This window comes from Dermacentor albipictus, unplaced genomic scaffold (assembly GCF_038994185.2).
Source record: "Dermacentor albipictus isolate Rhodes 1998 colony unplaced genomic scaffold, USDA_Dalb.pri_finalv2 scaffold_36, whole genome shotgun sequence".
Lineage (NCBI taxonomy): Eukaryota > Metazoa > Arthropoda > Arachnida > Ixodida > Ixodidae > Dermacentor > Dermacentor albipictus.
In genome coordinates this window covers 561478-588646 of record NW_027225590.1, presented here as the reverse complement: position 1 = coordinate 588646, position 27169 = coordinate 561478, and the positions used below count along the sequence as shown (strand labels likewise).

Sequence of the window (27169 nt, the reverse complement as noted above, 5' to 3'; positions counted from 1 at the left end):
GAAACGCCAGAAGAAGGGACACCTGAAACGTGAGCACTCCATGTCCGAAACAGTGTTGTTCCCCAGCGCGGCGGATGGGGATGGTCGTTTAAATACGGTGCAGCCAATGCGGTCAGTCGAAGCAGTTGATTTTGAAAATCCCGGTTGCCAGCAGATGAAACGAGTGCCATCCAAGGCTGGCAGTTGCGTACCATTCATGAAGCGGTCCGGTGGCTGCTTCCAGATAAATGGGCCAGTTGCGCACAGGGCAGCAGGAAACGCCAGAAGAAGGGACACCTGAAACGTGAGCACTCCATGTCCGAAACAGTGTTGTTCCCCAGCGCGGCGGATGGGGATGGTCGTTTAAATACGGTGCAGCCAATGCGGTCAGTCGAAGCAGTTGATTTTGAAAATCCCGGTTGCCAGCAGATGAAACGAGTGCCATCCAAGGCTGGCAGTTGCGTACCATTCATGAAGCAGTCAGGTGGCTGCTTCCAGATAAATGGGCCAGTTGCGCACAGGGCAGCAGGAAACGCCAGAAGAAGGGACACCTGAAACGTGAGCACTCCATGTCCGAAACAGTGTTGTTCCCCAGCGCGGCGGATGGGGATGGTCGTTTAAATACGGTGCAGCCAATGCGGTCAGTCGAAGCAGTTGATTTTGAAAATCCCGGTTGCCAGCAGATGAAACGAGTGCCATCCAAGGCTGGCAGTTGCGTACCATTCATGAAGCGGTCCGGTGGCTGCTTCCAGATAAATGGGCCAGTTGCGCACAGGGCAGCAGGAAACGCCAGAAGAAGGGACACCTGAAACGTGAGCACTCCATGTCCGAAACAGTGTTGTTCCCCAGCGCGGCGGATGGGGATGGTCGTTTAAATACGGTGCAGCCAATGCGGTCAGTCGAAGCAGTTGATTTTGAAAATCCCGGTTGCCAGCAGATGAAACGAGTGCCATTGAAGGCTGGCAGTTGCGTACCATTCATGAAGCGGTCCGGTGGCTGCTTCCAGATAAATGGGCCAGTTGCGCACAGGGCAGCAGGAAACGCCAGCAGAAGGGACACCTGAAACGTGAGCACTCCATGTCCGAAACAGTGTTGTTCCCCAGCGCGGCGGATGGGGATGGTCGTTTAAATACGGTGCAGCCAATGCGGTCAGTCGAAGCAGTTGATTTTGAAAATCCCGGTTGCCAGCAGATGAAACGAGTGCCATTGAAGGCTGGCAGTTGCGTACCATTCATGAAGCGGTCCGGTGGCTGCTTCCAGATAAATGGGCCAGTTGCGCACAGGGCAGCAGGAAACGCCAGCAGAAGGGACACCTGAAACGTGAGCACTCCATGTCCGAAACAGTGTTGTTCCCCAGCGCGGCGGATGGGGATGGTCGTTTAAATACGGTGCAGCCAATGCGGTCAGTCGAAGCAGTTGATTTTGAAAATCCCGGTTGCCAGCAGATGAAACGAGTGCCATTGAAGGCTGGCAGTTGCGTACCATTCATGAAGCGGTCCGGTGGCTGCTTCCAGATAAATGGGCCAGTTGCGCACAGGGCAGCAGGAAACGCAAGAAGAAGGGACACCTGAAACGTGAGCACTCCATGTCCGAAACAGTGTTGTTCCCCAGCGCGGCGGATGGGGATGGTCGTTTAAATACGGTGCAGCCAATGCGGTCAGTCGAAGCAGTTGATTTTGAAAATCCCGGTTGCCAGCAGATGAAACGAGTGCCATTGAAGGCTGGCAGTTGCGTACCATTCATGAAGCGGTCCGGTGGCTGCTTCCAGATAAATGGGCCAGTTGCGCACAGGGCAGCAGGAAACGCCAGAAGAAGGGACACCTGAAACGTGAGCACTCCATGTCCGAAACAGTGTTGTGCCCCAGCGCGGCGGATGGGGATGGTCGTTTAAATACGGTGCAGCCAATGCGGTCAGTCGAAGCAGTTGATTTTGAAAATCCCGGTTGCCAGCAGATGAAACGAGTGCCATCCAAGGCTGGCAGTTGCGTACCATTCATGAAGCGGTCCGGTGGCTGCTTCCAGATAAATGGGCCAGTTGCGCACAGGGCAGCAGGAAACGCCAGAAGAAGGGACACCTGAAACGTGAGCACTCCATGCCCGAAACAGTGTTGTTCCCCAGCGCGGCGGATGGGGATGGTCGTTTAAATACGGTGCAGCCAATGCGGTCAGCCCACGCAGTTGGCTTTCAAAATCCCGGTTGCCAGCAGATGAAACGAGTGCCATCCAAGGCTGGCAGTTGCGTGCAATTCATGAAGCGGTCCGGTGGCTGCTTCCAGATAAATGGGCCAGTTGCGCACAGGGCAGCAGGAAACGCCAGAAGAAGGGACACCTGAAACGTGAGCACTCCATGTCCGAAACAGTGTTGTGCCCCAGCGCGGCGGATGGGGATGGTCGTTTAAATACGGTGCAGCCAATGCGGTCAGCCCACGCAGTTGGCTTTCAAAATCCCGGTTGCCAGCAGATGAAACGAGTGCCATCCAAGGCTGGCAGTTGCGTGCAATTCATGAAGCGGTCCGGTGGCTGCTTCCAGATAAATGGGCCGCTTGCGCATAGGGCAGCAGGAAACGCCAGAAGAAGGGACACCTGAAACGTGAGCACTCCATGTCCGAAACAGTGTTGTGCCCCAGCGCGGCGGATGGGGATGGTCGTTTAAATACGGTGCAGCCAATGCGGTCAGCCCACGCAGTTGGCTTTCAAAATCCCGGTTGCCAGCAGATGAAACGAGTGCCATCCAAGGCTGGCAGTTGCGTGCAATTCATGAAGCGGTCCGGTGGCTGCTTCCAGATAAATGGGCCGCTTGCGCATAGGGCAGCAGGAAACGCCAGAAGAAGGGACACCTGAAACGTGAGCACTCCATGTCCGAAACAGTGTTGTGCCCCAGCGCGGCGGATGGGGATGGTCGTTTAAATACGGTGCAGCCAATGCGGTCAGCCCACGCAGTTGGCTTTCAAAATCCCGGTTGCCAGCAGATGAAACGAGTGCCATCCAAGGCTGGCAGTTGCGTGCAATTCATGAAGCGGTCCGGTGGCTGCTTCCAGATAAATGGGCCGCTTGCGCATAGGGCAGCAGGAAACGCCAGAAGAAGGGACACCTGAAACGTGAGCACTCCATGTCCGAAACAGTGTTGTTCCCCAGCGCGGCGGATGGGGATGGTCGTTTAAATACGGTGCAGCCAATGCGGTCAGCCCACGCAGTTGGCTTTCAAAATCCCGGTTGCCAGCAGATGAAACGAGTGCCATCCAAGGCTGGCAGTTGCGTGCAATTCATGAAGCGGTCCGGTGGCTGCTTCCAGATAAATGGGCCGCTTGCGCATAGGGCAGCAGGAAACGCCAGAAGAAGGGACACCTGAAACGTGAGCACTCCATGTCCGAAACAGTGTTGTTCCCCAGCGCGGCGGATGGGGATGGTCGTTTAAATACGGTGCAGCCAATGCGGTCAGTCGAAGCAGTTGATTTTGAAAATCCCGGTTGCCAGCAGATGAAACGAGTGCCATCCAAGGCTGGCAGTTGCGTGCAATTCATGAAGCGGTCCGGTGGCTGCTTCCAGATAAATGGACCGCTTGCGCATAGGGCAGCAGGAAACGCCAGAAGAAGGGACACCTGAAACGTGAGCACTCCATGTCCGAAACAGTGTTGTGCCCCAGCGCGGCGGATGGGGATGGTCGTTTAAATACGGTGCAGCCAATGCGGTCAGCCCACGCAGTTGGCTTTCAAAATCCCGGTTGCCAGCAGATGAAACGAGTGCCATCCAAGGCTGGCAGTTGCGTGCAATTCATGAAGCGGTCCGGTGGCTGCTTCCAGATAAATGGGCCGCTTGCGCATAGGGCAGCAGGAAACGCCAGAAGAAGGGACACCTGAAACGTGAGCACTCCATGTCCGAAACAGTGTTGTGCCCCAGCGCGGCGGATGGGGATGGTCGTTTAAATACGGTGCAGCCAATGCGGTCAGCCCACGCAGTTGGCTTTCAAAATCCCGGTTGCCAGCAGATGAAACGAGTGCCATCCAAGGCTGGCAGTTGCGTGCAATTCATGAAGCGGTCCGGTGGCTGCTTCCAGATAAATGGGCCGCTTGCGCATAGGGCAGCAGGAAACGCCAGAAGAAGGGACACCTGAAACGTGAGCACTCCATGTCCGAAACAGTGTTGTGCCCCAGCGCGGCGGATGGGGATGGTCGTTTAAATACGGTGCAGCCAATGCGGTCAGCCCACGCAGTTCGCTTTCAAAATCCCGGTTGCCAGCAGATGAAACGAGTGCCATCCAAGGCTGGCAGTTGCGTGCAATTCATGAAGCGGTCCGGTGGCTGCTTCCAGATAAATGGGCCGCTTGCGCATAGGGCAGCAGGAAACGCCAGAAGAAGGGACACCTGAAACGTGAGCACTCCATGTCCGAAACAGTGTTGTTCCCCAGCGCGGCGGATGGGGATGGTCGTTTAAATACGGTGCAGCCAATGCGGTCAGTCGAAGCAGTTGATTTCGAAAATCCCGGTTGCCAGCAGATGAAACGAGTGCCATCCAAGGCTGGCAGTTGCGTGCAATTCATGAAGCGGTCCGGTGGCTGCTTCCAGATAAATGGGCCAGTTGCGCACAGGGCAGCAGGAAACGCCAGAAGAAGGGACACCTGAAACGTGAGCACTCCATGTCCGAAACAGTGTTGTGCCCCAGCGCGGCGGATGGGGATGGTCGTTTAAATACGGTGCAGCCAATGCGGTCAGCCCACGCAGTTGGCTTTCAAAATCCCGGTTGCCAGCAGATGAAACGAGTGCCATCCAAGGCTGGCAGTTGCGTGCAATTCATGAAGCGGTCCGGTGGCTGCTTCCAGATAAATGGGCCAGTTGCGCACAGGGCAGCAGGAAACGCCAGAAGAAGGGACACCTGAAACGTGAGCACTCCATGTCCGAAACAGTGTTGTTCCCCAGCGCGGCGGATGGGGATGGTCGTTTAAATACGGTGCAGCCAATGCGGTCAGCCCACGCAGTTGGCTTTCAAAATCCCGGTTGCCAGCAGATGAAACGAGTGCCATCCAAGGCTGGCAGTTGCGTGCAATTCATGAAGCGGTCCGGTGGCTGCTTCCAGATAAATGGGCCAGTTGCGCACAGGGCAGCAGGAAACGCCAGAAGAAGGGACACCTGAAACGTGAGCACTCCATGTCCGAAACAGTGTTGTTCCCCAGCGCGGCGGATGGGGATGGTCGTTTAAATACGGTGCAGCCAATGCGGTCAGTCGAAGCAGTTGATTTTGAAAATCCCGGTTGCCAGCAGATGAAACGAGTGCCATTGAAGGCTGGCAGTTGCGTACCATTCATGAAGCGGTCCGGTGGCTGCTTCCAGATAAATGGGCCAGTTGCGCACAGGGCAGCAGGAAACGCCAGAAGAAGGGACACCTGAAACGTGAGCACTCCATGTCCGAAACAGTGTTGTTCCCCAGCGCGGCGGATGGGGATGGTCGTTTAAATACGGTGCAGCCAATGCGGTCAGCCCACGCAGTTGGCTTTCAAAATCCCGGTTGCCAGCAGATGAAACGAGTGCCATCCAAGGCTGGCAGTTGCGTGCAATTCATGAAGCGGTCCGGTGGCTGCTTCCAGATAAATGGGCCGCTTGCGCATAGGGCAGCAGGAAACGCCAGAAGAAGGGACACCTGAAACGTGAGCACTCCATGTCCGAAACAGTGTTGTTCCCCAGCGCGGCGGATGGGGATGGTCGTTTAAATACGGTGCAGCCAATGCGGTCAGTCGAAGCAGTTGATTTTGAAAATCCCGGTTGCCAGCAGATGAAACGAGTGCCATCCAAGGCTGGCAGTTGCGTGCAATTCATGAAGCGGTCCGGTGGCTGCTTCCAGATAAATGGACCGCTTGCGCATAGGGCAGCAGGAAACGCCAGAAGAAGGGACACCTGAAACGTGAGCACTCCATGTCCGAAACAGTGTTGTGCCCCAGCGCGGCGGATGGGGATGGTCGTTTAAATACGGTGCAGCCAATGCGGTCAGCCCACGCAGTTGGCTTTCAAAATCCCGGTTGCCAGCAGATGAAACGAGTGCCATCCAAGGCTGGCAGTTGCGTGCAATTCATGAAGCGGTCCGGTGGCTGCTTCCAGATAAATGGGCCGCTTGCGCATAGGGCAGCAGGAAACGCCAGAAGAAGGGACACCTGAAACGTGAGCACTCCATGTCCGAAACAGTGTTGTTCCCCAGCGCGGCGGATGGGGATGGTCGTTTAAATACGGTGCAGCCAATGCGGTCAGTCGAAGCAGTTGATTTTGAAAATCCCGGTTGCCAGCAGATGAAACGAGTGCCATTGAAGGCTGGCAGTTGCGTGCAATTCATGAAGCGGTCCGGTGGCTGCTTCCAGATAAATGGGCCAGTTGCGCACAGGGCAGCAGGAAACGCCAGAAGAAGGGACACCTGAAACGTGAGCACTCCATGTCCGAAACAGTGTTGTGCCCCAGCGCGGCGGATGGGGATGGTCGTTTAAATACGGTGCAGCCAATGCGGTCAGCCCACGCAGTTGGCTTTCAAAATCCCGGTTGCCAGCAGATGAAACGAGTGCCATCCAAGGCTGCCAGTTGCGTGCAATTCATGAAGCGGTCCGGTGGCTGCTTCCAGATAAATGGGCCAGTTGCGCACAGGGCAGCAGGAAACGCCAGAAGAAGGGACACCTGAAACGTGAGCACTCCATGTCCGAAACAGTGTTGTTCCCCAGCGCGGCGGATGGGGATGGTCGTTTAAATACGGTGCAGCCAATGCGGTCAGTCGAAGCAGTTGATTTTGAAAATCCCGGTTGCCAGCAGATGAAACGAGTGCCATTGAAGGCTGGCAGTTGCGTACCATTCATGAAGCGGTCCGGTGGCTGCTTCCAGATAAATGGGCCAGTTGCGCACAGGGCAGCAGGAAACGCCAGAAGAAGGGACACCTGAAACGTGAGCACTCCATGTCCGAAACAGTGTTGTTCCCCAGCGCGGCGGATGGGGATGGTCGCTTAAATACGGTGCAGCCAATGCGGTCAGTCGAAGCAGTTGATTTTGAAAATCCCGGTTGCCAGCAGATGAAACGAGTGCCATTGAAGGCTGGCAGTTGCGTACCATTCATGAAGCGGTCCGGTGGCTGCTTCCAGATAAATGGGCCAGTTGCGCACAGGGCAGCAGGAAACGCCAGAAGAAGGGACACCTGAAACGTGAGCACTCCATGTCCGAAACAGTGTTGTTCCCCAGCGCGGCGGATGGGGATGGTCGCTTAAATACGGTGCAGCCAATGCGGTCAGTCGAAGCAGTTGATTTTGAAAATCCCGGTTGCCAGCAGATGAAACGAGTGCCATTGAAGGCTGGCAGTTGCGTGCAATTCATGAAGCGGTCCGGTGGCTGCTTCCAGATAAATGGGCCAGTTGCGCACAGGGCAGCAGGAAACGCCAGAAGAAGGGACACCTGAAACGTGAGCACTCCATGTCCGAAACAGTGTTGTTCCCCAGCGCGGCGGATGGGGATGGTCGTTTAAATACGGTGCAGCCAATGCGGTCAGCCCACGCAGTTGGCTTTCAAAATCCCGGTTGCCAGCAGATGAAACGAGTGCCATCCAAGGCTGGCAGTTGCGTGCAATTCATGAAGCGGTCCGGTGGCTGCTTCCAGATAAATGGGCCAGTTGCGCACAGGGCAGCAGGAAACGCCAGAAGAAGGGACACCTGAAACGTGAGCACTCCATGTCCGAAACAGTGTTGTTCCCCAGCGCGGCGGATGGGGATGGTCGTTTGAATACGGTGCAGCCAATGCGGTCAGCCCACGCAGTTGGCTTTCAAAATCCCGGTTGCCAGCAGATGAAACGAGTGCCATCCAAGGCTGGCAGTTGCGTGCAATTCATGAAGCGGTCCGGTGGCTGCTTCCAGATAAATGGGCCAGTTGCGCACAGGGCAGCAGGAAACGCCAGAAGAAGGGACACCTGAAACGTGAGCACTCCATGTCCGAAACAGTGTTGTTCCCCAGCGCGGCGGATGGGGATGGTCGTTTAAATACGGTGCAGCCAATGCGGTCAGTCGAAGCAGTTGATTTTGAAAATCCCGGTTGCCAGCAGATGAAACGAGTGCCATTGAAGGCTGGCAGTTGCGTACCATTCATGAAGCGGTCCGGTGGCTGCTTCCAGATAAATGGGCCAGTTGCGCACAGGGCAGCAGGAAACGCCAGAAGAAGGGACACCTGAAACGTGAGCACTCCATGTCCGAAACAGTGTTGTGCCCCAGCGCGGCGGATGGGGATGGTCGTTTAAATACGGTGCAGCCAATGCGGTCAGCCCACGCAGTTGGCTTTCAAAATCCCGGTTGCCAGCAGATGAAACGAGTGCCATCCAAGGCTGGCAGTTGCGTGCAATTCATGAAGCGGTCCGGTGGCTGCTTCCAGATAAATGGGCCGCTTGCGCATAGGGCAGCAGGAAACGCCAGAAGAAGGGACACCTGAAACGTGAGCACTCCATGTCCGAAACAGTGTTGTGCCCCAGCGCGGCGGATGGGGATGGTCGTTTAAATACGGTGCAGCCAATGCGGTCAGCCCACGCAGTTGGCTTTCAAAATCCCGGTTGCCAGCAGATGAAACGAGTGCCATCCAAGGCTGGCAGTTGCGTGCAATTCATGAAGCGGTCCGGTGGCTGCTTCCAGATAAATTGGCCGCTTGCGCATAGGGCAGCAGGAAACGCCAGAAGAAGGGACACCTGAAACGTGAGCACTCCATGTCCGAAACAGTGTTGTTCCCCAGCGCGGCGGATGGGGATGGTCGTTTAAATACGGTGCAGCCAATGCGGTCAGCCCACGCAGTTGGCTTTCAAAATCCCGGTTGCCAGCAGATGAAACGAGTGCCATCCAAGGCTGGCAGTTGCGTGCAATTCATGAAGCGGTCCGGTGGCTGCTTCCAGATAAATGGGCCGCTTGCGCATAGGGCAGCAGGAAACGCCAGAAGAAGGGACACCTGAAACGTGAGCACTCCATGTCCGAAACAGTGTTGTTCCCCAGCGCGGCGGATGGGGATGGTCGTTTAAATACGGTGCAGCCAATGCGGTCAGTCGAAGCAGTTGATTTTGAAAATCCCGGTTGCCAGCAGATGAAACGAGTGCCATCCAAGGCTGGCAGTTGCGTGCAATTCATGAAGCGGTCCGGTGGCTGCTTCCAGATAAATGGGCCAGTTGCGCACAGGGCAGCAGGAAACGCCAGAAGAAGGGACACCTGAAACGTGAGCACTCCATGTCCGAAACAGTGTTGTGCCCCAGCGCGGCGGATGGGGATGGTCGTTTAAATACGGTGCAGCCAATGCGGTCAGTCGAAGCAGTTGATTTTGAAAATCCCGGTTGCCAGCAGATGAAACGAGTGCCATTGAAGGCTGGCAGTTGCGTACCATTCATGAAGCGGTCCGGTGGCTGCTTCCAGATAAATGGGCCAGTTGCGCACAGGGCAGCAGGAAACGCCAGAAGAAGGGACACCTGAAACGTGAGCACTCCATGTCCGAAACAGTGTTGTTCCCCAGCGCGGCGGATGGGGATGGTCGTTTAAATACGGTGCAGCCAATGCGGTCAGTCGAAGCAGTTGATTTTGAAAATCCCGGTTGCCAGCAGATGAAACGAGTGCCATTGAAGGCTGGCAGTTGCGTACCATTCATGAAGCGGTCCGGTGGCTGCTTCCAGATAAATGGGCCAGTTGCGCACAGGGCAGCAGGAAACGCCAGAAGAAGGGACACCTGAAACGTGAGCACTCCATGTCCGAAACAGTGTTGTGCCCCAGCGCGGCGGATGGGGATGGTCGTTTAAATACGGTGCAGCCAATGCGGTCAGCCCACGCAGTTGGCTTTCAAAATCCCGGTTGCCAGCAGATGAAACGAGTGCCATCCAAGGCTGGCAGTTGCGTGCAATTCATGAAGCGGTCCGGTGGCTGCTTCCAGATAAATGGGCCGCTTGCGCATAGGGCAGCAGGAAACGCCAGAAGAAGGGACACCTGAAACGTGAGCACTCCATGTCCGAAACAGTGTTGTGCCCCAGCGCGGCGGATGGGGATGGTCGTTTAAATACGGTGCAGCCAATGCGGTCAGCCCACGCAGTTGGCTTTCAAAATCCCGGTTGCCAGCAGATGAAACGAGTGCCATCCAAGGCTGGCAGTTGCGTGCAATTCATGAAGCGGTCCGGTGGCTGCTTCCAGATAAATGGGCCGCTTGCGCATAGGGCAGCAGGAAACGCCAGAAGAAGGGACACCTGAAACGTGAGCACTCCATGTCCGAAACAGTGTTGTTCCCCAGCGCGGCGGATGGGGATGGTCGTTTAAATACGGTGCAGCCAATGCGGTCAGCCCACGCAGTTGGCTTTCAAAATCCCGGTTGCCAGCAGATGAAACGAGTGCCATCCAAGGCTGGCAGTTGCGTGCAATTCATGAAGCGGTCCGGTGGCTGCTTCCAGATAAATGGGCCGCTTGCGCATAGGGCAGCAGGAAACGCCAGAAGAAGGGACACCTGAAACGTGAGCACTCCATGTCCGAAACAGTGTTGTTCCCCAGCGCGGCGGATGGGGATGGTCGTTTAAATACGGTGCAGCCAATGCGGTCAGTCGAAGCAGTTGATTTTGAAAATCCCGGTTGCCAGCAGATGAAACGAGTGCCATCCAAGGCTGGCAGTTGCGTGCAATTCATGAAGCGGTCCGGTGGCTGCTTCCAGATAAATGGGCCAGTTGCGCACAGGGCAGCAGGAAACGCCAGAAGAAGGGACACCTGAAACGTGAGCACTCCATGTCCGAAACAGTGTTGTGCCCCAGCGCGGCGGATGGGGATGGTCGTTTAAATACGGTGCAGCCAATGCGGTCAGCCCACGCAGTTGGCTTTCAAAATCCCGGTTGCCAGCAGATGAAACGAGTGCCATCCAAGGCTGGCAGTTGCGTGCAATTCATGAAGCGGTCCGGTGGCTGCTTCCAGATAAATGGGCCGGTTGCGCAGAGGGCAGCAGGCAACGCCAGAAGAAGGGACACCTAAAACGTGAGGACGGGCGAGCACTTCATGTCCGAAAAGGTGTTGTGCCCTCTTTTTTTTGTTTTTTATAATGGGGAACGCTTCCCGATTTTGCGTGTCATCCTTGCGCAGGGGCCATGCTAATCTTCGCTGTATCGTTCCGATTTTAGTATATGTACTTTGGTAGTACTCGTCTGGTAACGGAACATTAAGTATACAATTTTCAGACTGACATTATTAAGAAGCTTTAGCTCGTGAGCTCCTATATGAATACATGTAAAAAGAGAATTTGTTTTTTCTCGTCGAACACCCCACCAGATTTAAAGAGGTTTGTTGCATTTAAAAGTAAAACTTAAAATGTAGTGATTGTTTATTTTGAATGATTGATTTAGGTCGCCAACTTTTTATTAAATACTGGCAAAAATCGCGAACTTTCAGAAAACGAAACTATCAAGTTTACAAGTCCGTTAATCAGGAACGAAAAATTTCACAATTGTATGAATCACATCTAATAGAGTGCAGTGCACTTTTAACGATATCAAGAAGAACGAAAAGTGCGATGTTTATAAGCGCTCAGCGCTGTATCTGGACTGCCGTGAAATAAGAGAAAAAAAGCTGCTGAACATACCTTCGCAGCTCCGAAACCAAATTTGCCACTTACGATAAAGAGTTGACCTCGTAGAAAGAAGGATGTCAAAAACAAGATGTTCATTTATAGCTCTAAACAGCGTGTCAAGTGTTAGGTGCGCTGAAATAGCCAAAAATCTGCATTTGCATTCGCGGAAGTTTCACAACGCCGGCGTCTGTCGCGACAACGGTCGCCCCGTCAGAGATTCTTCGCAGAAAAAGGCAGCGCTTTGTTCTGAGGCAGCGCTCAGGAACTCCTCCTTCGAAGCACCACCTACTTTATTCCAGTAGCGACGTGCTAGCATAGTTTGGCAATGTCTGCGGCTGCCACCGCGTTGTTTCACACATGGGGGTTTCGCCCTAGCGCACAAAGCCCACCGTATCCGTTCATCGGCACGGTCACAGGCTCTAGCCTTCGTGAGCGTGGCGCTCGCGGTTTTCCGAATCGTGGACATTATAGACTGCGCGAGACTTGCAATGTTTGCGGTTTCATCCCAAGCGGCACAGCTTTGCGCTTCGTCGGCGCACCGACTTATGCTTCCTCAGTGCTTTTCCACGCACCGAACACCTATTTTCCACGCTCCCTGAGGAACAGAGCGAGATTGTAGAAAAGGAGCGCATACGCGTAAAGACGCGAAGCCGCTGGCGCCATATTCTGGTACGCCGCGCCAACTTGCTATGCTCAGAATCGGCGCACTGGCGGGACGCGCTCGGCGGTAATGGCGGAAGATACGAACTCGCGTAGGCAAACTTTTCGCCCCGTCTCGGTTAAGGGGAACTTAGCACAGCAAATTTCACGATTATTGTGTATGGAAAACGCCACCAAAAGGGCAGAATTTCGATCGTTATATCCGACATAAGGTGAATAAGATATCGTAATATATGTTTTTTTCTCATTGCCTAACGCATAAATTGACACTCTGAAATCAACTCAGCGTTATAACGAATATATCGTTATATGTGGTATCGTTATAGGTGGACTGCACTGTAGTACATCTAAAGCGGACAAAATTCATATGTTACACATGAATCTAAAAAACTTTAGTAATATGGGAATAAAGCTTTTGCAGAACCCTTCTACACAATGTAACGAATCCACGTAAGATATAAATTGGCATAGCTAATTTGTCCGCTTTGTATGATCTACTAGATGCCGCTTACAGAACCGCGATATCTGTACTTTATGCAGAGCTATTAATTTGTAAACATCGTGCTTATATATTTTGGAACTGTCGAATTTTTAAAATTCATTTAAAGGGCCCCTCACCAGGTCTGGCCATTTTGAGCTCACAAGCGCAAAGCATACAATGCGCGCCAACGAACGTGTTTGCTGGAATTACATCGCTATGCACGCGGAAAGCTTCGAAATTTCAATCCGGATGCCGTTTTTTCTTCTCCTCGCGGCCGCTGCGCTCCAAGCCGGGCGGCGACGTACTCGCGTCCCTGCGCCCACGTACTTGGGTCTGCAGTGTGATGTCGCTCGTGGTGACACGTGACTTCAAACATTTTTCAGGGCACCATCTGTCATTCGTGTGATCTGTTGCTTGAATTGACGAATTGAAGTTTTCAGAAATAATAAAAGACACAAACGGAATATCTGGGTGCTTTTTGTTTTACTTCGCACCGAACAATGATGTACTTTCGCTTCGTCTGCTTGTTCACACGGTCGCTCAGTCAGGTGCGCAGGTACCTAAACTATGGCATTTTTTACCGCGTTCCAGCCCAGTGATCGTGCTCTGCGATCTGCTTGTTCTGCCTCATTATTCGTGTAGCACAAAATTATACCTCTAGTCATATGTCCTTGTCTACAGCGGGCAAAATTGTGCGCTGCGCGAAACTAATCACAGATCGTACGCAACGCCGCAAAAAAAAAAAAATCGCGTGAGAAAAAAAAAGGGTCACGTGACGTATGCTTCACGCCACCCTCGAGGTCCAGTATGGGAGAACGCAGGGAAGGAATTTCGCATGCGGAAGCAAGAGCGGGCGAGTCGAGAGAGTGTCTCGCTATGCAGTGGAGTTCACCTCTTGAAATCGGGTTCGTGGCACAGAAATTTTTTATCTAGGCTATTAATGAGCCGATTTGAAAAATTTTTGCAGCAGAACCCTCTCTAGAGGACACATAACTTTCAGCGAATAACCAAAATTTGCTATGGGGCCTGGTGCCTTTAAGAAAAGTCAGGTCCCAAATCGAAATTTTATTTCGAACAGTCACTAGAATTTACCTTTCTCTCTCAAATGCAACAAATTTCATTAAAATCGGTCCAAGGGTTATCTCAGAAAAGCGTTTCTGTGTTTTACATGTATTTGAATAGGCCGCGTTGGAGTTGGGACCGAACTAAAGCTTCCTCTTAACTAGGGGTGCTTGCTTGAGCTAGTTGGTAATTCATGATAAAAAATAACGTACAGCGCGAAGGACAAGGACAGCGATAGACGACATACACAGCGCTGTGGACACCGTGCAACTTCCTCTTAAGTTCTGCATCCAGCTTGTACCGCTACGCATGACTGTAACGGATCCGGTCATCAATCTCTTCTCTGTTCTTTTTCCACCAATACATTAAACGTCCCTTGCTTATCTCGACTGCTGACCGGTTGATGCTTCAGTCGATATTATATCCAAGCACTTTTGGACGGTGTACCTTGCCTATGAGCATAGGTGTCGACTGCAGGGGGCTCCGGGGCTCAAGCCCTATACGAAGTTTTTCGTGGGGAGCAGAGCCCCTCCGGCGATGCCAAAGCCTCCCCCCTCTCCCTTAAAGAGTCATTACCAGAGTTCCGTCACCCACATCATTTCAGGTTTTTTTTTTTCAGTTGCCTCTACCTTTGAAAGAAACATTTTATTGTGGCTAAACGCTTACTGCACCATTGTTGGCGCAGACGTGCACGACTTTTCACTGACACTTTCGTTTTATTTCTGAAAATCCTGGCAATAGGACAAGTGCATTAAAAGCACCAGCGGCAGCTACATCATGCGTACTTTTCCACATAAAAAAAAATCCACTGTAGACACCATGCACAGGAACAATGTATTTATATATACACGTAGGACAGAGTTCATAATATTTTTTACAGAGAAGGAGTTGACGACTAACAACTATTTCGAATGGTATTATATGCCTAGATAATGAACATGTTGCTGTATGTTCCACTCACTTCAAATTGCTTTGCGCGCTTTTTTGACCTTTACAAAACCTGTAGACTTCAGTGACCCCTTCGGCAGTCTTCTATGAACGGCGTGTGAAATGGACGTGAACTATATGTGTCTCAATATTGCTTCTCTTTCCAGTGATTAATAACCACTCATGAAAGAAATAATAAAAAATGAACGCATTCTAATCCTCCTCCTCCTCATCATCATCATCCTATTTACGCCCACTGCAGGGCAAAGGCCTCTCCCATCCCATAGTTCTCCAACTACCCCGGTCATGTACTAATTTTGGCCATGTACCTGCAAACTTCTTAACCTCCTCCGCCCACCTAACTTTCTGCAGCCCCCTGCTACGCTTCCCTTCTCTTGGAATCTAGTCCGTAACCCTTAATGACCATCGGTTATGTTCCCTCCTCATTACATGTCCTGCCCATGCCTATTTATTTTTCTTGATTTGAACAAAGATGTCATTAACTCGCGTTTGTTCCCTCACCCAATCTGCTCTTTTCTTATTCCCCGTAAATATTACACCCATCATTCTTCTTTCCATAGCTCGTTGCGTCGTCTTCAATTTAAGTAGAACCCTTTTCGTAAGCCTCAAGGTTTCTGCCCCGTCCACGAATACTGGTAAGGCACCGCTGTTATACACTTTTCTCTTCAGGGATAATGCTGTTCATGATGTGAAAATGCCTGCCAAACGCTCCCCAGCCCATTCTTATTCTTCTGAATATTTCAGTCTCATGTTCCAGATCTGCGGTCCCTATCTGCCTTAAGTAGATGTCTTCCCTTACCACTTCCAGCGCCTCGCTACCTATCGTAAACTGCTGTTCTCTTCTGAGACTGTTAAACATTATTTTAGTTTTCTGCAGATTAATTTTTAGGCCTAACCTTCTGCTTTGCCTGTCCAGGTCAGTGAGCATGCATTGCAATTGGTCCCCTGAGTTACTACGCAAGGCAATATCGTGAGCGACTTGCAAGTTACTAAGGTATTCTTCATTAACTCCTATCCCCAATTCTTTCCATTCAAAGTCTCTGAATCCCTCCTGTAAACACGCTGTGAATAGCATGGGAAAGATCGTATCTCCCTGCCTGACGCCTATTGTTATTGGGATTGTGTTGCTTTCGTCAAAGAGGGCTACAGTGGCTGTCGAGGCGCTAAACATATCTTTCAGTATATTTACATACGGCTTGTCTACACCCTGATTCCGTAATGCCGGCATGACTGCTAAGGTTTCGACTGAATCAAACGCTTTCTGATAATCAATGAAAGGGATATATAAGGGTTGGTTATATTCCGCACATTTCTCTACCACTTGATTGATAGTGTGAATATGGTCTATTGTTGAGTAGCCTTTACGAAATCCTGCCTGGTCCATTGGTTGACCGAAGCCTAAGGTGTTCCTGATTCTATTTGAGATCACCCTAGTAAATACTTTGTAAGCAACGGACAGTAGGCTGATCGGTCTATAATTTTTCAAGTCCTTGGCGTCCCCTTTCTTATGGATTAGGATTATGTTAGCGTTCTTCAGAGATTCCGGTACGCTTGACGTCATGAGGCATTGTGTATCAGGGTAGCCAGTTTTTCTGGAACAATCTGCCCACCATCCGGAAACAGTAGTAACAGATAATGGCCCACAGTTTGCTGGTTCTCAATTTGAGCAATTTGCGAATGACTACGGCTTTGGTCACACCCCCATTAGCCCATGGCATCCACAAGCTAATGGGGGGATATAAACAGCGATGGAACAAAAGTAAATTGCCGATTTTACTGGCTTCATCATATCAAGGTTTAACTGTATTTCGAAAATTCCAAATAGTGAAATTTGATGGGGAAATGCATGCTGAATAGGTAGAACCTCATCGATACGATCCCACTTTGTAAAATTTCCTGGAGCCAACGTTCACAATAAAAATATGACCCAATAGAGTTGCTTTTTCTTTAATAGTAATACATTGCCGGAAAACACGGACTTTAACTACCAACATCCAGTATATCACTAACTGCGATTGCAAGATGTTTTCTTGCCGCCAGATCCTATGTAAACAAGAAAAAGTGCAAGGCATGTGCGATCAAGAGCAATATATAAGCGCCCACAACGCACCTTCCCTGGAGTACTCACCCGCCCATGTCACGTGAAAATACAGCTGTGTACTGGGTCTGTTATTCCAGTATCAGCAAATCTCCTTGCGGGTCATTGCACGCACGCCATTCAGAATGACTACGCGCGATGACTGTGGATGATTCGCAGCGAACACTGCCAACCCATTGCGATAAGAATTTCACCTATCTGTGTCACAGCACATGTGGAAGGTAGCATACAGCCCACTTTTATTAGCAGATAACCCAAACCTGCCAGCATTCCCTGCGTAAGGCGTTGCGAACTGAGTGTCATGTTTCGCTCTGGCAGCATCGTACTGCAGCATTGCCCGCTGCAGTTTTTTTAATTCGAAAGCATGCCCTTAGGCATAATACAAAAGATGTTAAAAATACACGAAAAGATTCGACTCGTGCAAAAAATCTAGGAGTGCACGATGATGGGGTCCATAAATCCAACATTCAAGGTCGGGTGAGCGGCCAGGCCGAAGGCCTGTTGCCCGGACGTGGCGGAGACGGCTTAGATGAAGTCCTGGGCACGTCCATAATAGGTGCGTCACTCTCACATTTTGGCTCCCTGTGTTGCAAAATGGGCCCGTTGAGCCGTAAGGACCATGGTACTGTTGTGGCCAGAGAGCGGTCACAGATGGGGTGAGCGCGACCCCGACACGTAGCCTCCTTAACGTAACCTCCTCTCGGCGGGTTAACCCAGCAGGGAGGTCTGACCCACACGGAGGTATGAGAGCTCGCGTGGTACGTCGGAGGTTTTCCTTTTCCCGGATCAGTCGTCCACAGGCGTCTTCAAGAAAATGTGGTAGTGGGTATGTTGTAATCTGTGGGTGGGTTGCCATATCTGCTTCAAGGAGACCTGGAAGGGCTGCTCGAGGCACCCACTGGACGCGCATGAGGATATTCGTAGTGGCAGCAAGACGGTGAATGCTATCTGAGAAAAGAGTGGACCGAGACATTCTACGTATGTCGTGGATGGCTTGAGTCAAGTCTGAGCGAATGATGAGGTGAGAGTATCGAGCATCTTGAACAGTAGGTAGCAACGCGGCCAAGCCGTCTCGCATGGCAGCAAGCTCGGCAAGGTAGGCCGGTTGTGCAGGATCGGCAACATACGAGCACGTTTGGTCTGCCTCTGGTATCAATGGATACAGGAGAGGTGTGTGAATCGTAGTGCCATTAACACTGGCATCAGTGTATGCTACAAGAGTCGCATCGTCTTGATTATCATCGGCGCTACGAAGGCGGGAATCTTGGGCATTCGGATGACGAGGAGCCGGGCTATACAGACAACGAAGAGGCTTATTGTCACTTAATTGTACCCTTTTCCACGGAACCACATCGGGTCTCGTAGATGCTGGATTGTCTATTTCGTGTCCCATGTACCGGGCCAGTGAAGCAGCCGAGCCGAAATATGATGGCTTTAGGGCACGCGCGCATCGACGTTGGTGTACGAGTTCGTCAATAGTGTTGAGTTGGGACTCGGCCTGTAGGGTTGGCAACGGAGTGAGACATGGTAGTCCCGTTATGGCCCGCATAGCTTCGTTATTATTGGCCTCAAGGCGAGCCCATTGTGCCTTCGTGAGATGATGAAACGGGGCTTTGTAGACGAGTCGTGGTTGCAATACAGAACGGACAAGAAGGCGAGCCATGTTGGTGCTCACTCCACCAGATTTCTTCGCAATCCGACGTATAAACTGTATCGTTTCTGCGGCCTGTTGCTTTGCATTCTTGACCCATGGTCCCGCAGATCCGGAGGAATCCATGTCGAGGCCGAATACACGAAGAGTTGAAGCCTCGTGTAATGGTTGCTGATCCAGAGTTAACTGAAGAGGCCGGAGTGCCAGTAGACGGCACCCATACTTGTTCGCTACTGACATGTACGTCGTTTTGTCCTTGGAAATGTCAAGGCCTATCTGAGCACACCAGTTGTGCGTCACGTTTAGGGCCTCTTGGAGCCCTTGTTCTTGGTGGCAGATTTCAGGATCAACTGACCAGACACTGATGTCCTCTGCGTACATTATGTACCGTGCGTTATGTATCATGGCTAGCTTCCAGGCTAGTGGAAGGGGAGCAATATTGAAAAGGACTGGTGCGAGCACAGATCCTTGTGGGACACCCCGATGTGCAACGAAATGACCTGCTGCTTGGCCAGCCAGGCGAATGGAGAAGGTGCGAGCGCACAGGAAGGCTTCGACGAATGTGCAGACACGGCTAGGTAACTGAAGCCAATGGAGAATTCCGACAATTATTTCGTGACTCACATGGTCGTACGCTTTACGAATATCCATTGCCAGAATCGTGCGAATTCTTCCGGAGCGGCCTCCAATGAGAACCATAGAAGATAGGTAGGCAAGGCCATCCTCTGCGCCTAGATGAGCACGGAACCCGACTTGGCCAGGATGATACCATGAGTACCGCTCGAGCCACCATGTAATACGTGTCGCGAGCATACGCTCCATCAGCTCTCCTAACGTTGAGGTTAGTGCTATTGGGCGTATATGAGCGATATTATCTTGGGGTTTTCCGGGTTTCGGAATAGGGACCATTTCTGCATGCCGCCAAGAATCGGGAATGACTCCTGTAGCCCAAGCTTCGTTTATGGCCACCAACAGCACTTCGAGAACCTTGCCTTCCGTGCTTTTATAAAGTTCATACGGTATGCGATCCGGTCTTGGTGCCTTGCATGGCTTCGACAGGTCGATTGCCGCTAAACATTCGGCTATAGTGAAGGCAGCTTGTATACCCTCGATGTCAGAGAGCGTAGGCGGCGTGGCTGCGTACGCGGGAAGGCAGTTTTGAACAATGAAGGGAGGCTGTGCTGTGTCCGAAGCCGGAAAAAAGGTGTGGGCGACAGTTTCTGCGAAAACTGCTGGTGTCTGGCCCGATGCTAACAGGGCGCAGGCTGCGGGCTCTGGAGGGCGCCGACCACGTTCCATTACTCGGAAGGAGCGCCAAATGGAGGCATTGGACGACGAAGGTCCGAGAGAAAAGCACCAGTCCACGTTCTAAGCGGTGTTCATGGCGCCGAGCTACTGCAGTAAGGTGTTGGGCCTCTAAGCGAAGGGTATTTGATGCAGGGTCACGTTCTGATACAAGTTCTGCTTGGCGGCGCGACGCCCCGAGACGCAGAAGTTGCAAATCAGGAGCGGTTTGCGATTCATCAACCCACGACGTACGTGTCGCCTCAACTAATGCCGCCTTAAGAGAATGGGACGGGTCCACCATGAAGTTGGATACATTGCTTTCTGATACCGCCCTGTATCGATCCCAGTCCACCACTCGACATAGTCGGCGGAGGCGGCCTGTTCCGCCCGAAAATAAGCCAAGGTGAATCGGATGATGGTCGCTAACCCAGCACTTGGGTTCACATGACCACGAGACGGTCGTCCTTCCAAGCAACCAAGATAAGTCCGGTGAGTGTGGCGGCGCGCGAGGGTGGTCTCGCCGACGAGTGTAGGGGCGGGCATATTATGAAACGATGATAACGTCCGTGCGTTGGAGACGAACCAATACGGCCACGACTTCTTGCCACAGAGTACACCACCATGAAAGATCAACGCGAGTCTGATGAAGAGTGCATCTTACATACGCTGCAGCCTTTCCTGGAGGGAGATCAGGCGTAGCACTCCTACGGTCCAACACTGAAGGCGATGAGTATGCCACAAATCCTGGAATGAGTGGCAGGCCGTTGGATTCTTGAAGCAGTAGAGCCCAAACACGCAGCTTCCCATTTATGACACGCTGACGCAGCTCTCTGACCTTCCCCGCGATGCCGCGACAGTTCTATTGTAAGATGCCTTCTGGCACACTAGAAGACGTAGCAGCCATCATAGATTAAGATTGGCCAGTAGAACCGAGGTGAGATGCTGGAGCTGTTGCGCAACGAAGCGCAGGAGTTCTTGGGGTGAAAGAGGCTTCGACACAGATGCCGGGTTAGCCATATGAGCAGGACTAGACGTCGACGGTGAATGCGACGGCCGCGCTCCGTCATGACGACGCCGGAGCACTGTACGGCGTTCCTTGAGACGTTGGATTTCCTTTTCAAGGTTGGCCAGGCGAGCGTCGATCTCGAATTCTTCGTCTGCCAAAGGAAGCGGCGTGTCTTCTATCGATTGTGATGCCCGTTGCGGTCATGAAGTGGACGACCTAACAGCTGCGCTATAGGTACGAGTGGCAGCATCACTTGTCGCTGTACTTGCTTTTGTCACCTGGATAGCGTCCTCTTCCAGCGAGGCCAGAACAGCGTAACGTTTGTACACAGGGACTTGTTTCATTGATGAATCTCAAGGGGTCCTTGCTGGCTGTCGAGAATGGCGTTGTAGAGCCTTCTTAATGGCCTTCAACTTCGTAGGACACGTCTTGGAAGTGATGTCATGATCATTTGTTTGGCATAGGCTGCATCTAAACGATGCCAACGGTTCAGGCTCCATGGTGTCGTCCTTAGGTGGGTAGGGGCAGGATGATTTCATGTGTCCCTGTCTAAAGCAAGAGTAGCAGTACACCACGGAAGCCTTGAACGGACGCGGGCGCAGCACGCAGCCGTAATACAGGATACGTTCAGGGGGGGAATTAGGACCTTGAAGCGTGATTAGGCACGTACTACCGCTGCCTAGGTAGCGAGCAGCCACGACCTTGTGTGTCGGACACGATAGTTCCTGTAGGAGCCTCTCGGGTTCTTGGTCAAGGTCGACGCCATTAACCACGTAGCGTCTTAAATCGGTACCACTGGCGAGGTACGCCTGGACTGGAAGGACACACTCTTCCGAGACTTGTATTTGTTGCAGTTCTTCGAGTTTATAAACAAGTGTCATAGCAGACACCCATACTGAGACCGTATTAGTGGGTTTGTGTAGAGCAAAACGTTGAAATCGGGAAGTCTCGAGGCAGGCGTCCAGGGCCGCTTGAATGATACGGCTGTGCAGAGTGGACATGTCATATCTAGCACGAGGCTTGATAACCACTTTGTACCACGATGTCGTTGGCGACCCCGGAGACGTGCGTGTCGGTCGTGCGGGCAGGCCTCGTGATGAGCGAGGTCTGTTGGGGGCTGCTGGAGCTACATTTTCATCCGATGGAAGGCCAGTAGCTTCCTTCGTTCTCTTGGCTGAGGTGTGCGCCACGACAGCAGGGCTGTTCTGCTCCATGTTGGTGGTATCCATGCTCAGGGTACCGCCTTCGCACGTTGCACTTGTCCCCACGAAGGAGACGCTCCTGACTTGGATGGCAGTTGCATCGGCAACGCTCCGCTCATTCGACGCAGCGGACAGCAGCTTGGATGCTCCGCGCCGACGCGGCGAGTGCCGCGGGGGCACTCGCACTCGCGAAGCCGCGCAAGAACTCGAGTTGGACGACGCAGCAGGAGGGTGCAGATGACGACGGACCTTGTAGATAGGCGCCAGTAGTAATTACGAACCGCCAAAGCGGTCCATAAACAACACAGTTCCAGTAGCGGGGAAAAGAAACCAGCAAACGGGGCGAAAATCCGGAGCTACGGAAGAACACGTCCGAGCGGAACGAGCGCTGGAAACGCCCCCCTGTTTTGGTTTCCCATTGGCATTTTAAAACGACAATGCACGTCTCAGGTCACTCGGGCCCAACGAGCTCAGCACGTCGGCGTCGCGTACCACGTTTCTCACTGCGTGGGCGCATCGGAACTTACAGCCAAAATGAACGCACCAAGTAGCTGCTGACCCATTTCCAATTCGAGGTGCAAGAGCCCAGGCGCTTCGACGAGCTGAAGTCACCTAAACGATACACAGCGCATCTCGGGCCACTCACGCCCCACCTATTCGGTGGGCTTTGGCGTCTCGTGTTGCAACGCTTCGCATTATGTAGATGTCACCTGCAATTGTATCTGCCGAATTTTTTTTTCTTCAAACCATACATCTTTTCTTGCATTTTTTTCTAGAACGGGTGAATGAGGTTCTACTGTAGCATAATATCCAACCCAACATTCAAAATATTAAATTTTTCCACAAGCCTAGTAGAGAGAGCACATTAGTGGAATGGCAGGCGGAAATGGTGCCAGTTTGATGGAAAGCGGTTTCCTCTCCAAATGAAGTCCCGCTTGTAGTTTTTGGTGTGAGAGTCGAGAGTTTGGTTGGCTGCATGAAATGGTAAAGTACAGCGGGGAGAGGGGGTTTAACCGAGAGTCCCGATTTATATTAGTCATATTATAAGAAGCCAACAAACACTGACACCAAGGACAAGATAGGGGAAATTACTTCTGCTTATTAAATGAAAATAAAGAAATGATGGAAATTTATGGAAATTGAAGTGGATGAAAAAACAACTTGCCGCAGGTGGGAACCGAACCCACAACCTTCGCATTTCGCGCGCGATGCTTTACCAATTGAGCTACCGCGGCACTGTTTCCCCATCCACTTTCTTGGGTATTAATGTGTCCTAGTAGAACCCTGGGAGTGTTAGCCAGCGCCACCAAACACATACTTTGGCGGTGGACGTGGAAGGTCCTTTTGGCCGCAGGCGTCACGAGAACGTGACCTTTTTGGGTGAAGGCAACCAGTCACTAAACCCACACATGCTATCTGAAGGCATCAATGTTGCCGTATTCGAGACCCTCGTTATGTAATAAACGAGGAGAGGGGGTTAACCGAGGGTCCCGGCAAAAAGGACGTTCCACGTCCGCCGCCAAGGTCTGTGTGTGGTGGCGCTGGCTAACACTCCCAGAGTTCTACCCAAGAGAGTGGATGGGGAAACAGCACCGCCGTAGCTCAATTGGAAGAGCATCGCGCGCGAAATGCGAAGGTTGTGGGTTCGGTTCCCACATGCGGCAAGTTGTTCTTTCATCCACTTCAATTTCCATTAATTTATCATTTGTTTATTTTAATTCATAAGCACAAGTAATTTCCCCTATGTTGTCCTTGGTGTCAGTGTTTGTTGGCTTCTTATAATAAAGTGGAGCGGCTGTGAGTTGAACAAGAATTGTGGCATAGCAGAGTGTGGGCGTAGGCCAGTTGGCGTTTCATGATTTGGGAAGTTACCACAAGGAACACATGAGACAAAGAAAGGGACAACATGAAGCGGTACTTGGGAAGTTACCGCAAACAACACATAGCAGAAACAAAGGGACAACACGAACAACAACGCTTTGCGTTGTCCCTTTCTTCGTCTCCTGTGTTCTTTGCGGTAACTCCCCAAATCAAGAATTGTAGGTGTATCCACATAATGTGTAGATGGATGGCAATATATAGGAACTACATACACACGAGCAGGATAATCAGTTCAATGAACAGGCTCATGCTCAAAAGCCGTAAGCGCAATGTTTGACGAGTTAAAAGTGTGGGAATAATGCAATTCCATGTTCTCCCGCATGCGGAACAGAAGCGAAGAAAACAGACGCCTTCCTCCTCTCTTTGATCGCAAACCTAGACCATAATGTGGTCATGGCTCCCAACACCCACTGGACTGGGTAAAAGAAGAAGGTAGGACCACGAGAGAGAAAAGAGCGTCAGCCATCTCATGGAAAGCATTCCAGCTCTTGTTACTCTCTTTTGTCGTTCCCTACCTTAGTTGCCCGTTTCACCCAGGCAAGCATCCGGGTCACTACAAGCCTCCATCCCAGCAAAATCTCTGGCTTGCGATAGACATTATTTAGAAATGTATGTTGTGTTTGCTGCTCTTCCTTGTCCTGGTCATGCAAGATGAGCCCTTGGGAGTTGGCTATCAAAGTAGCTTAGCGAGGACTGTGTCCACAGCCCCAACAGCAAAATCACGAGATGTACCCAAATATACTAGATAATTACAGAGGGGTCGAGCCTGGCACGAAAGAATTTAAGATGTCGTGGCGGGTGCCTGGGTTGTCATTGCAGCCTCAGGCATGAGAAGGAGCCCAAGTTGCAGACAAAATATGCAGGGGCCGCGAGTGCCTCAACATCCATCGAACCAAAAACCGGGGTTGGGCCTGAAGATGAAGTAGTCGCCAGCTGCAAGGCCACTTCACCGCACATGGGAATACGGCAAGATAGTGGAGGAATGTGTTGCACATATAAGCGATGTAAGCAGTCCTTTGATGATTTTATGGATTCTAGAAAAAGCATGGTGGTCATGGGTTACAGATAGGATTGTTTAATCTTACCAATGAAGTTCCTTGTCTGTGGCGGTGTCAATGAGAGTCCATAGATTGGCATCGCCAAAAAGATCACTACAGTGAAATCCGAGCTTGGTGGCTGTGCCGTCGAGGAGACTACTAAGCCATTTTGTTTTATCGTCCATATCGTCACTGAAGTTATCGTAGCAGTGCTCCTTCTTGTTGTGGTCAGCTCTTCACACCAGACGTCTATCTGCGCACAACCGATTTGGACCTGCACACAACCGTTCCCGAATGTTGCCACACCAGTGATGAGTAGAACACTCCTGCAGCTGCAACCGATCTGGAATGGCCAATAGCAACAGCACTGCTTCCATTGGTCCTTGGGCCAACTTGACGAGCCCTATCGATGGCGACATCTAACCGAAAGACAACTATAAAACCGACGCACCCTTCTGCTTTGCGCTGTGGCCTTAGTGGCTGAGCTGGCGTGCAGACCACTAACCCGTTTTATTTCATCATGCAGGTTAATCCTTCATAAAGCTTTTTGGCAAAGAAATCCAGTAATCAGTGTTTGGTGCAGCTGCCGAGCCCACAGTGTTTGTTTGCTGTGTATAAGTTGTGCGTTCCTTGCCGTTACTTGCGAGTATTGTTGAGACGAATCCGGGTCCCAGAATGAACGCCGTGATGGCTGAATTGCAAAAACTTAGCGCAGCACAGTCAAAACTGCTGTCAGATGTACAAAGTTTAAAAAGCAACTTTTGTCGACTACTAATGCACTGCCAGACCTTTGTAACCGTATGAAAGCCGTAGAAAATAACGGCAGGCATCTCGTACCTTTGCAGCAGCAAGTGGAAACTGTACAAACCAATACTCCCTATACTGCTCACGTTCCGGAAAAAGTATTGTTCACCAGTGTTCCGAATGACTAAACATTCCTTTATAGGCAAAAGAAATTGAATGTGAGCGCTGTCTTGGGCTCTGTGTTTGTGGTATTAATCGTACTATGATCACCCGATTATCCTTTAAGATAAAAGAAGTGTTTCTATCAAATGGGCGTAAATTGAAGGGCACCAGCTATAGCATCGGCAAAAATTTCTTTTTTTAAGGTATGTCTTTAGTGATACCTGTTTAACTATGTGTATCCTGTTGTTTTTCAGCTGCTTTCTCATTGGATGACTACTCACATGTCTTTTCGCACTTTTCATTTGGTATCACTGACCAATTTTAAAGTATTGTGTACATAAACTCTCCCATCCCCCTCCCCTTCATGTATAATTCCAAGCAGGGGGCCCTATAAATAATATGGTGAAAAGCACGGAATATACAAAAGAGCCTTGTTCCATTTTTTAAAAAAGAAAAAAAAAGAAATCTGTTCTGCTTTTCCTACCATATAAAACTTTATTAGCTCGCAGCAAAACGTGTACGAAAATTCATATTTAAAACAGCGCCAAAAAACACGGACAAGGCAGGGTACAGGACGAGCGCCAGTGTCCGCGTTTTTGTCCGTGTTGTCCGTGTTTTTGTCTGTGTTGTCCTCCCTTGTCCCTGTTTTTTTGGCGCTGTTTTAAATATGAATGATCAGTACCATCTAGCTCACACCCAAACCCTTCTGAGTATACAATGAGCCATCACAGAGCGTGCATGAATTACCCTAGCTAACACTTAAAGAACATCAATTCGACAGACATCTCATTCGAGCAAACAGGCATTTCACCCGCTCCTCTCCACTTAGTGATATCTTTACTAACATAAGAAGCTTCCTTTCGGAGTGTGAACATGTGTCGAATTTCGTCCTATTTCACTTGATTTCATATTACCTTAAAGACCCCATTTGGGGTATTACATAAGGGGTGGTTAACATGTGAACACAAGAAAAGGCAGGTGTTACATTGAAATACAAGTTTCAACAGTTTCTAGAAATTGTGACTGACATGTGATGGCAGCGACATTAAAGGGTAGGTCGTTCCAGTCCTTGGCAGCTCGAGGAAAAAATGATGATTGAAAAGTGACATTTCGTGTTGGAGGACGAGAAACTTGGACTTGATGGCTGGGGCGCTGTGACTTGCGTGAAGATGATGGCGTGACGGATGGCGGGCGACTTAGTGAACTGTAAAAAAGTTTGAGATAAAGAGAGAGCGTGGCGATGCAACGACGAAAAGCAAGAGATGTCAAGCTAGATTGTGCCTTTAAGTGTGAAATGCTGATGTTATATGAATATGAAGAATGGATGAATCTAAGCGCACGATTCTGAACTGACTCGAGTGCATTGATATTTGTTTGATGAGGGTTCCAGATGGCGGCGGCATATTGCAG

At 51.1% G+C, this 27169-nt stretch overlaps 1 protein-coding gene and 1 non-coding gene across 2 annotated transcripts in view; both read right to left on the bottom strand.

Annotated features, from left to right (window-relative positions):
- The window catches only part of park (E3 ubiquitin-protein ligase parkin), a 651541-nt gene that overhangs the window by 69623 nt on the left and 554749 nt on the right, over nt 1-27169 (bottom strand). The window lies entirely within an intron of this gene.
- On the bottom strand, nt 11012-11114 carry LOC139052815 (U6 spliceosomal RNA). Its single transcript, XR_011510077.1, has one exon. It is a non-coding gene; the product is annotated as a U6 spliceosomal RNA (small nuclear RNA).